Source organism: Triturus cristatus, chromosome 4_2, assembly GCF_964204655.1.
Source record: "Triturus cristatus chromosome 4_2, aTriCri1.1, whole genome shotgun sequence".
In the NCBI taxonomy this organism is placed as follows: Eukaryota; Metazoa; Chordata; class Amphibia; order Caudata; family Salamandridae; genus Triturus; species Triturus cristatus.
Window position 1 is genome coordinate 534,258,480 of NC_140586.1, and position 12,361 is coordinate 534,270,840.

Consider the following 12,361-nt stretch of genomic DNA (forward strand, 5'->3'; position numbering starts at 1 on the left):
CCACAATGCATTGCCGAGAAATACAATACACGGGACGGAAGAGAGAGTCAATGCAGAGCAGAATACTGCTAACGATACTCGCGGTATGAAGAAAACTCAGCTCACCGCGTCTTTTTATGCCAGCACTAAATACTCCTACACTTCTCTCTCATAAAAAATAAAGGGAGCGCCTCTAAACCAACACAAACTTCCAGGCAAAGCTCAGAGGACTTAAACAGGAAACACCGTTTGCTCCGCTAGCGTAGACCTCAGCCTAACGGACACAGCAAACGCTCAGACAGGAAACAGAGGGGCGTGGACCAGGGTTCAGAACTCCGAAAGCCAAGCACCGGATTCGAGTCCAACCAAGATTTATATAGGAGGTAACTTGTGAAGACTCCACCTCCTTAAGGGACCGTGTAAAAAGTGTGTCACCATAAGGCAAGCAAGCAATTCTCTATGCTACAGTAGCAATCCCAGTAACGAGTGCACAAGGCGTCTGACCCCTAACAGGAGCCTGACCTCCTACCTCAAATCACTTATACTACATGTATCACACCAATTGTGAAACTTATGTGAGTATTGCATTTTCTGGCCACAGGTTCCTCTCAGTACACTTTGGCTATATCTGGTGGTATGTCACAACCAATGTTCAGTGGAGTACTACGAGATGAGCTTTCAGCAATGATGAGACACATAGACAGCTACATCCAGATCACCAGACATGAGGATTTAGCCACTGTGTAGGGTGATTTCTATAGATTTGGTCGCATCCCACATGCAGTTGGAGCCATTGATGGCACCCATATTGCTTTAGTACCACCACAAGCCAGGGAACAAGTTTACCAGAACAGGAAGCACTTCCATTCTTTCAATGTGCAAGCTGTCTGCCTACCAGATTTGTACATCTCAAATGTCTGTGCCCAGTTCCCATGATCTGCACATGATTCCTTCATACTGCGGAACAGCACCATATCCCAGCTGAGGCCATAAATAAAACCGGGGAGGGCCTGGATTGTTGGTAAATTTAATCTGTTCTAACTTTGTATGGCTAATAGCAGGTAGTATCATCTGAAAATGTGTAACTTATGGTTGCACTTCTATCTGTTTTCCATTGATTAGACTCAGCTATCCCAACTGTCCATGGTTGTTTGCACCTTTGAGGAATCCAACTACTCCAGGGGAAGTCCGCTTCAATGAGGCCCATGGAAGAACACAGCGGTCAGTAGAGCAGGCCTTTGGGCTCCTGAAGGCCAAATTCATATGTCTGGACAAGAATGGGAGAGCCCTCCTGCATGCTCCACAACGTTTCCCTGTGATGAACATCCCTTATATCGCAGAGGATGAAGCCCATGATGAGCCACTGGGTGAGGATCCTGAAATACCAAACAATGACGATAGTGGTGAAGAGGAAAGAGATTACTTGCATCAAGATCTCATCGAAAACTTCTTCTCATGAGTTTATGTTGTGAGATGTCATTACTTTGACTATTAAAGAAACTCTTGTTGCGATGATGTGAGGAGTATGTTTAGGGAAAATACTGGGAAGATAAACCTCTGGCAAAATCTTGTGAAAGGTGTTTGTTTTGTTAGTTTTGCTTTATTTAGCTTATAATTTTGTCTTGGGCTGTGTTCTCTAGAGGTTGACTGTGTGAACTGGGTCATATGTATGGTGTTGGACCTGTCAGCCCTAGGGGGGTCTCCCCATTTATTTTTGATCATGCCTCATTTTTTCCACCCTCATTTTGATGTTGGACTTAGGTCTCCGGGCGCCTTTTCATTGCCATTCAGTGTTAAGGTGCAGGTGCTCCCTTCTCCCAAGATGGCTGCCACAGACCCCTGCTACTGCAGAGTGGTCTTTCATTAGTAGCACCCTAGCTGCCAGGAGCTGGCTGGAACCCCACAACAATGTTGCGACACCAGCCCGCCTTTTTTGTCCCATAGGTAGAATGGGGAAGCTCCTGGAATGTGCTGGAACCTTCTAGAAGGGAGGTGTGGTTTTACTTTTGCCGCCTTGGCTAGAGGTCACCTGACCTAGGGCTACTTAAGTGAGGGGGGAACTTTTTCTAGTCAGTTGGCCAGTGGGGTAAAGCAGAGCTGCAGAATCCACGCAGGAGTGTAGGCGGTAGGGCCTAGCCAGGGACTTATGCCTCTGAGAGTGACAGGATTTAGGTGCTGCCTCTTAAGTGAGTGAGGGATCCTGTGAAACCCACTGATCTTGCCCAGCAGTAGGAGGACCCAGAGAACCTCTGCCCAGCCTGACCAGGAAGGACCTAGTCGCCAACTCATTCCCTACCCCCCAGGAACAGAACCCCCAAGGGCGCCAGAGACATCTGCGCCATTAAGACTTTATAGAACAACTGAATACTGAAACTGAATGCTGTGACTTCGTGTCAAGACTGAACACTGAAACCAGATGCCAAGCTGATTGTAGAATTGCTGGGGATCGACCAGGTGTTAGCGCTGTGACCCCTGTGCTTCATGTCCTGGCCTGGGATCCCCTGCAGCAAGCCCCGTTGAGCGCGGAACTCTCCGCTTAATTTGACCCCCCCCCGTCGCGGGGGCTAGAGCACGCTCACCGTCGCGGCCCGGAAGCCTGAATTGTGCCCCCTCATCGAGGCGAGGCCCGCGGAGAAGCCCGGGGCCCCGTCGCTGCCGTCGCAGCTGCTGAGAGAGGTGCGTGAGGCCGTGGCCTGCCCCCGTCGTGGAAGGAGCAACTGCGGAGGCCGGCGCTGGGTTAGACGCCACAAGACGTCGTGATCAAGGTAAGCCGGGAGGCTTGGGAAGGACCCCGGTGCGCCCCCTATCGACCGGGAGCAGCACCGCACCCTGAGACCCTGGTTCCCCCTCCGTGGGAGTCCCCCGTTAACCCAGAACTGTGACCCCTCCGAGGGATTGCCCCCCTTTTCTGCAAGACTGTCAAGGAGCGCTGTGCCCCACGAACTGCACCGGAGTGCGAGAGGCGCGCTCCGTAAGAATCGTTGTGCTCCGTGAACTGCTCCGTTCTGAAGTATTCTTTGCTATTGATTACGAGTAGCGCTATGTTCTAAATGCTCCGTTCTGAAGTGTCCTTTGCTATTGATTACGAGTAGCGCTATGTTCTAAATGCTCCGTTCTGAAGTATTCATCACTATTGATTACGAGTAGCGCTATGTTCTAAATGCTCCGTTCTGAAGTATTCATTGATATTGATTACGAGGAGCGCTATGTTCTAAATGCTCCGTTCTGAAGTATTCATCGCTATTGATTACGAGAAGCGTTATGTTCTAATGCTCTGCTCGGAAGTATTCACTGCGTGCTGGCTACGAGTGGCGCTATGTTCTAATGCTCTGCTCTGAAGTATGCACTGCGTGCTGGTTACGAGTGGTGCTATGTTCTAATGCTCTGCTCTGAAGGATTCCTTAATTGGAGGTTGCGAGGAGCGTATGATCGTAGGCTCTCCTCAGAAGTCCAGGGCTCAGTTATTACGAGTGGCGCTACAATCCCCAAACCCTACCACGGGGAGTAAGATATACAAGGGTGGCCTAGAGCCTGCAGGAAACATACTGGTGAATATCATACTGGTGAATATGGTGCTGGCGGATTAAACGCTGACATAAGTGAATTGCCATTGTCATCTCATGACCTGCACGTATATCTCATGAACTGCACGTATATCTCATTAACTGCATTTATATCTCCTGAAGTGCATTTGTATCTTATGAATTGCATTTTTATCTCATGAACTGCATTTATCTCGAACTGCTTGGATAAACTTGAGTTATTTGCATAAATCTCTACAGTGTGGCGTCCCTTATTGTGTGCGTTCCTGGCTTCAGTGGAGGTGCGTGTTATATGGTGGCCTTACACACAAGCCTTTGGGTGCCCCAGCCGCTCGTGTCACGTTACCCCCTTAGGGCCTGGAGAGCCCAGGTCTTACATTGTTGGCGAGCGGTGGGATATTAGGACCTGTGACCATACAGCACCCTTCCGTGAAGCGGAGGGCGCCACAATTAAACGCCTGTTGTTTCAAAGCTCTGCAACTATTATTTGCTGTATTTATTGATTCCACTGTCCAGGCTGAGAGTGTAAAAGAATCCTGGTTAGCTGGTAACTGTCACCCATATCCTAGGAATTTCTTCCTTAGTATCTAGGTCCCCACCTGTCAAGATGGAATTCCGGTTAGCGGACCTCGAGGGGTACTCGGTGAAGCAACTGAGAGAGTTCAGGCAGGGGATAGGGGTGCCTGGGGTGCGGAGGGCCAAAGGACCGGAACTCCGTACCGCCATAAGGGCATGGGTAGAGGCCCACCCAGAAGGGAGAGAGGATGAGGGACAGGAGGCGCCAGATGCACCTCAGGAGGAGAGCGCCCAGGAAGTACTAGACATACTTAATGTGGATATGTCTGAAAAAGTGCCCCCAGGGAGACGTTCTGGGGCCAGTAGTAGGACAGGGTCTAGGAGGAGCGCGTCTCCAGAGGAGTACGAGGACAGAAGGGAAGAGAGGCAATTAAAGTGGGAGCTAGCGAAATTGGAACATGAAAGAGAGAACAAGAGATGGGCAATGGAGGAAAAGAAGCTGGCGCACGAGCTTCAGCTGAAAGAGTTGGAGCTGCGCGCCCTCCAATTGAATGCGTCCAATAAGGACAATGGTGGCAGCATACCTAAAGAGTCTCACGAGTCAAAAATCTACCTACCTAAGGAAGTCATTGCCAATTACACAGTGGGGGACGACATTGCTAAATGGTTGGAGGCATACGAGGTAGCCTTGACTGCCCATGGGGTACCCGAGAGGCATTGGGGAGGTGGTTTATATCGGTATATACCTCCCAATGTCAGGGACACCCTGCTATATTTGGCCAAGGCGGATCAGGTCAGGTATGCCCCCATGAAAGAGGCCTTACTAAAAAAATTTGGTCTTAACCCCGAGAGGTACAGGCAGAAGTTCCGTGGCAGCCATAAGCTGTCCACACAGACATGGGTAGATTTTTTTGATTATGCAAGAAAGGCACTAGATGGTTGGGTTCGTGGCAGCGAGGTGCAGGACTACCAAGGGGTGTACAATCTTTTTTTACGGGAGCACCTCTTGGATAAGTGCTTTCCGGAGCTGCGCCAACATCTGGTGGACCGCAAGTTGATGGATCCCCGTGAGCTTGCGGAGGAGGCAGATATTTGGGTGAGCACCCGGGTGTCTCACAAGGGCCCCGGGGGAGATGGCTCGAAAGGCGGACAGGGTTTCCCCCAGAAGAAAGAGGGGGGAGATAAAAAGGTGGAGTTCTCTAAAGGCCCTCAAAATAAGTTTGGGAAGGGAGTAGGAACCCCACCCCTGTCCAATTCCACAAGACCCACCTACCCTGACAGGAGTCAGCAACCAAGGATTGTGCGGTGCTACGAATGTGGGGAGATTGGACACTACAAGGGAGATCCCAAGTGTCGCAAGCGACCCCCAGCCCCAATGGGCGGGAAAAGTCCCGGGGTGAGTAGTATAGCACTTGGGGTGGAGCTGCCCTTAGATAGGGAAGGGGAGTGGACAGGCCTGACCCTGGTTTCACTCGGGGATAGAGAGGTGGTCCCCGTAGTGTCCCTGCCCCCGAACACTGCTAAATATCAGCAGAGGGTGAGAGTTAACGGGAGGAGGTGGAGGCTCTGAGGGACACAGGAGCCAGCATGACCACCATAGTGAGGCGGCTGGTGTCCCCAGACCAAGTAGTCCCCGAGGAGTTCCATCCGGCCGTATTGGCTGACGGCAGTTTGAGTCACTATCCCGTGGCTCGTGTTCCATTTGAGTGGGGAGGAGTCAAAGGCCTACTAAGAGTTGCGGTGAGCCCTGCCTTGCCTGTGGGGTGCTTGCTAGGGAACGACCTGGAGCACACCAAGTGGAAAGATGTCGAGTTTCGGGCTCACACCGAGATGCTGGGATTACCAGGGTGGACTTGCGTAGTCACGCGGTCCATGGCTGCCCAGCATGGAACTCACCCTGGGTTGGAGCCTGGAATCATGGCCCAACCCAACACCAGAAGAGGAAAGAAGAAGGTGGTAGAGGACACGCCCCGTGAGATGGATGGGGAGGCCGCAGAGGTGCCCCCGGAGTCCGCGGAGGTGGATGTCGTTCCCGTGGAGGACTTGCCGACCCTTGCTGACTGGCATGTGGAAGGAGGGCCTACCCGGGAGGAATTTTGTCAGGCACAAAGGGCGTGCCCCACGCTTGAAGGCATGCGGCGACAGGCCGAAGCCCAAGTGGCCAGTCAGGAGATGGGAGGATATCATGTGTATTGGGAGGATGGTCTCCTATACAGTGAGCCCAGGGTGCCGGTACATGGATCTTCAAGGGCCATAGTGGTCCCCCAATGTTACCGGGCCTTCCTGCCGGAGTTCGCGCACGAGATACCCTTAGCCGGACATCTGGGTCAGGACAAAACCTTTGCACGGTTGGTCCCTCATTTTTATTGGCCCAGGATGAGAATCGCCTCACACACCTTTCGCAAGACCTGCAAGTCTTGTCAGGCAAGTGGCAAGACTGGGACTAAATTGAAAGTCCCATTGGAACCGCTCCCCGTGGTCGGGACCCCTTTCGAGAGGGTCGGTATCGATATTGTTGGGCCATTGGACCCTCCGACCTCAGAGGGACACCGGTTCATTCTGGTCTTGGTGGACCACGCCACAAGGTACCCAGAGGCTATTCCTCTGAGGACCATCACTGCACCGGAGGTGGCGCAGGCACCATTGGGGATTTGTACCCGAGTGGGATTCCCCAAGGTCGTGGTGTCGGACAGGGGCACGAATTTCATGTCGGCCTACATGCAGGCCATGTGGAAGGAGTGTGGAGTGACCTACCGGTTCTCCACTCCTTACCACCCCCAGACTAACGGACTTGTAGAGCGCTTCAATAAGACATTGAAGGGTATGATCCGGAGCCTGCCAGAAGGCTTGAGGCGTAAATGGGACGTCCTCCTCCCCTGCTTGTTATTCTCCTACCGGGAGGTACCGCAGAAGGGAGTCGGGTTCAGCCCGTTTGAGTTGCTCTATGGCCATCCCGTTAGGGGTCCCTCAGTTTAGTGAAAGAGGGGTGGGAGAAGACTTCGCAGTAGCTTCCCCGTGACATTGTCAGCTACATGCTGGCGTTCCGCAGCCAGATGGCCAAGCTGTGGAAGGCGGCCTCAGAAAACCTAGAGGCTAGCCAGACCGTGATGAAGGAGTGGTATGACCGCAACGCTCGGACGGTCGAGTTGGACGTTGGACAGAAGGTGTGGGTCATGGAACCTGGGGAGCTTTGTGCCCTCCAGGACCGGTGGACTGGTTCGTATGACATTGTGGAGCGACGAGGCCAGACCACATACGTAGTGGATTTGAAGACCCCCCGACAGCCCCTCAGGGTGCTCCACATCAACCGCCTGAAGCCTCACCATGAGCGATCAGAGCTTGCTCTCCTGATGGTGACGGATGGGAGCGAAGAGGAAGAGAGTGAAGCTCTTCCTGACCTTCTAGCGGTACAAGAGAAGGATGGTTCGGTGGAAGGTGTAGTCCTCTCCCCATCCTTGACCCCAGAGCAACAGTGGGACTGCCGCCATGTCCTGGGACAGTTCGCCTCGTTGTTCTCCCTCACGCCTGGAATCACTCATCTGTGTACCCATGATGTGGACACAGGGGACAGCCCCCGGGTGAAGAACAAGTCTTACTGGCTCTCTGACCGAGTGAGGGATAGCATCCACCGTGAGGTAGCCAAAATGTTGGAGCTGGGGGTGATAGAACCTTCCAGCAGCCCGTGGGCTAGTCCAGTGGTGTTGGTGCCGAAAGCGGCCCCACCGGGTACGACACCGGAGCTTTGGTTCTGTGTGGACTACCGGGGGTTGAACTCTGTCACAAAGACAGATGCTCATCCCATCCCACGTGCAGACGAGCTGGTGGACCGGCTGGGAGCAGCCCGGTACCTCAGCACCATTGATCTGACATCCGGATATTGGCAGATTGCCATGGCCGTAGGAGCAAGGGAGAAGACAGCGTTCTCCACCCCCGAGGGCCACTACCAGTTCCGAGTGATGCCCTTTGGGCTCAGAAATGCTCCGGCCACATTCCAGCGGTTAGTGAATCAGGTACTATCTGGTCTGGAGTCCTTCTCAGCGGCCTACCTGGATGACATAGCTGTCTTCAGTAGCACCTGGGAGGACCATCTGCAACACCTCCAGGAGGTATTGCAGGCGCTGCAACGTTCTGGCCTAACAATTAAAGCCAGCAAGTGCCAGATTGGACAGGGATCTGTCGTGTACCTGGGACACCTGGTGGGCGGAGGTAAGGTGCAACCCCTCCAGGCCAAAATAGAGACCGTCTTGGCTTGGGAGCCCCCCAAGACCCAAACAGAGGTCCGAGCTTCCCTCGGCCTCACTGGGTATTACCGCCGGTTCGTCAAGGGATATGGTACCATCGTAACCCCCTTGACGGAATTGACCTCGAAGAAGCAACCTCGCAAGGTCATATGGACAGCTGCATGCCAAGAAGCCTTTGACATGCTGAAACATGCGATGTGTACCGCTCCAGTACTAGCAACACCAGATTTCAGCAAGGAATTTATTGTGCAGACCGACGCCTCAGAGCACGGCATAGGTGCGGTGCTCTCGCAACTCAGCACCGAGGGCCAAGATCAACCAGTGGCCTTCATATACAGGAGACTCCTCCCTCGGGAACGGCGATGGAGCACCATTGAGAGAGAAGCCTTCGCGGTGGTCTGGGCTCTAAAGAAGTTGAGGCCATATCTCTTTGGAACTCACTTCCTCATTCAGACCGCCCACCGACCCCTTCGCTGGCTCATGCAGATGAGAGGCGAGAACCCCAAGTTGTTGAGGTGGTCCATTTCCCTACAGGGGATGGATTTTCGGGTGGAACATCGGCCCGGAGTTGACCACGCCAATGCTGATGGTCTCTCCAGGTTTTTCCGCCTTAGCGATGAGAACTCCCTAGAGGTTGGGTAGCTCTCCCCTCTTTCGGCTGGGGGGGACGCGTGTTGGACCTGTCAGCCCTAGGGTGGTCTCCCCATTTATTTTTGATCGTGCCTCATTTTTTCCACCCTCATTTTGATGTTGGACTTAGGTCTCCGGGCGCCTTTTCATTGCCAATCAGTGTTAAGGTGCAGGTGCTCCCTTCTCCCAAGATGGCTGCCACAGACCCCTGCTACTGCAGAGTGGTCTTTCATTAGTAGCACCCTAGCTGCCAGGAGCTGGCTGGAACCCCACAACAATGTTGCGACACCAGCCCGCCTTTTTTGTCCCATAGGTAGAATGGGGAAGCTCCTGGAATGTGCTGGAACCTTCTAGAAGGGAGGTGTGGTTTTCCTTTTGCCGCCTTGGCTAGAGGTCACCTGACCTAGGGCTACTTAAGTGAGGGGGGGAACATTTTCTAGTCAGTTGGCCAGTGGGGTAAAGCAGAGCTGGAGAATCCACGCAGGAGTGTAGGCGGTAGGGCCTAGCCAGGGACTTATGCCTCTGAGAGTGACAGGATTTAGGTGCTGCCTCTTAAGTGAGTGAGGGATCCTGTGAAACCCACTGATCTTGCCCAGCAGTAGGAGGACCCAGAGAACCTCTGCCCAGCCTGACTAGGAAGGACCTAGTCGCCAACTCATTCCCTACCCCCCAGGAACAGAACCCCCAAGGGCACCAGAGACATCTGCGCCATTAAGACTTTATAGAACAACTGAATACTGAAACTGAATGCTGTGACTTTGTGTCAAGACTGAACACTGAAACCAGATGCCAGGCTGATTGTAGAATTGCTGGGGATCGACCAGGTGTTAGCGCTGTGACCCCTGCGCTTCATGTCCTGGCCTGGGATCCCCTGCAGCAAGCCCCGTTGAGCGCGGAACTCTCCGCTCAATTTGACCCCCCCCTGTCACGGGGGCTAGAGCACGCTCACCGTCGCGGCCCAGAAGCCTGAATTGTGCCCCCTCATCGAGGCGAGGCCCGCGGAGAAGCCCGGGGCCCCGTCGCAGCTGCTGAGAGAGGTGCGTGAGGCCGTGGCCTGCCCCCGTCGTGGAAGGAGCAACTTCGGAGGCCGGAGCTGGGTTAGACGCCGCAAGACGTCGTGATCAAGGTAAGCCGGGAGGCTTGGGAAGGACCCCGGTGCGCCCCCTATCGACCAGGAGCAGCACCGCACCCTGAGACCCTGGTTCCGCCTCCGTGGGAGTCCCCCATTAACCCAGAACTGTGACCCCTCCGAGGGATTGCCCCCATTTTCTGCAAGACTGTCAAGGAGCACTGTGCCCCACGAACTGCACCGGAGTGCGAGAGGCGCGCTCCGTAAGAATCGTTGTGCTCCGTGAAATGCTCAGTTCTGAAGTATCCTTTGCTATTGATTACGAGTTGCGCCCAACACAATGTTGTGTTGGGCGCAAATCATGCTATTATGCCTTCACATTGGCTAATACCTCATTGTATATGAACTGTATGTCGTTGTTGACATGTCTTCTCATTGTTGATGTAAGTGCTTGTGGGCCATCACTGACTTTTGTTTATGACATTCCACCAGATGCAGAAATAATGGATTGGAATGACCCTGTGATCAGAAACTGTATGTCGCATCATATAACATTTACTTAAGAAATGTGCATCCATTGAACCCAAACCAGGAGTATAGAAATTAATTTGGAAGAAAGCTGTGAGTATTTAAATGATCTGTATTTGTATGTCAATCAAGTGCTACTAATGTGATTATTGGAAGCAGACAAGTGGCGAAACCATGTGAAAGCAAACATCCTGCTTGTTTGTGCAATATATGTTAGGAAAGAATTAATTTATTTTCAAATGAAAATATTATAAATCAGAACTCGCTAATTTAGGCTTTTGAATAAACCCTTTGGACACCTATCATGGAAAAAAAGAGAATGGTTCCTCCTCACTTGCTATGCTAGAGCACACACATTTTTACTGGAACATTATTATGTCACTTTCCTGGTAGTCCCAAGTAAGCTTCTTAGGAAATGTCCATTATTAATCGAGATGGAACAAAAAAAAAAGCTATTTTTATTTGAGCAAAGTTTTACACTGTTGTGAATACCTAATAAGAAATGTCATAATTACCATCTTTGGGACTTTATTATTTTTAGAGTTCAGAGCACTAGAAATCTTTCTGAGATACTGCAAAAGACAAAGACATTTTTGTAGATTATATGACTCTTTGTGATTTGGTCAAGAATTACACCTATTGACATCAAATAGGTTATTTTTTGCATTTTGCCAGAAGGGAAAATGAGGTGGGCCTTCTTGGAAAATGACAGATAGCAGAAGGGTTAAAAAGGTGATGTGGCTGGAGAAAGGGTGGATAGAAACGCTGGCTGGGAAGTGCACAAGGCTGGCATGGCTTATCAAATGGCGTGGAGAATCAGACAATCACAACAAAACACACCAAAAGAGATCCCAAATGTTTCCAAAAGAAAACTCCCAAAGAAAGAGTTTGCTTGCTTTGAACGAATAAATAAATGGCCCAACATGCATGGAGCTTTATCCCTGTGTGAACGTGCATTTCTCTGGTTTCAATTCTCCTCTCCACCTACAAGTCCCAAAAGATTCCTTTCACCTGTGGGGTCCCCAGGTATCCACACTATCTTTTCCTGCCAACTTCAGCCTCTTCATGAAGCCCCTCGAGGATCTACTCACAGATAACAGAATCAACTTTCACTAAAATGTCAACTCTATGCAATTTTACATGAAAGACTTTTCTGCTCCATTCAACTAATTCCTTAAACAATGTTGCACGTCATTCAAACCTGGATTTCCAGTGCCTTACTGAAGCTCAACCCAGCCAATACAGATTTCCTGTTATTTGCCAAGCCCAACTAAGAAATGGTATAAACCTGTCTCAATGACATGCACCTTGACAGCTTCAAACTTCAACTTTCACCAAGTTCCAAGTTACTTGGATTCACCTTGCACAGCAACTTCTTCATCACGGGACATATTGCCAAAAAACCAAAGAGGGCCTGGTACCGGCTCTCTCTTATATAGAAAGTTAAACTGTTTCTTCCAAAAAAGGCGACTTGTGGACTGCTGTTCATGCCCTCACACTCTTGCAGTGGGATGGTGGTAACACCCTTCTCCATGGCCACCAAGACTCCAAAGTGGCATCCTTTAAAGGAATGTCTCATTGAGTTCACGAAGAAATATGATCACATCACACCAATCCGGAAGAAAGTCCATTGGTGCCCCTTGCCAGCCCACATCACATTCAAAACCCGTTATATCATTTAGAAAGCCAGCATGACCAGCATCTCCACTTATCTTGTGAACAAGCTCACCATCAGTCAGGCCGAAAACAAGCCAGTGGACCTTTTCCAACTATGCACCCAGGATATGTAACAACATGCTCAGTTGCATAAGGATTGCCCCAGCACCTATGGGCGCTAGTGCCATTTAAAGGTTGTG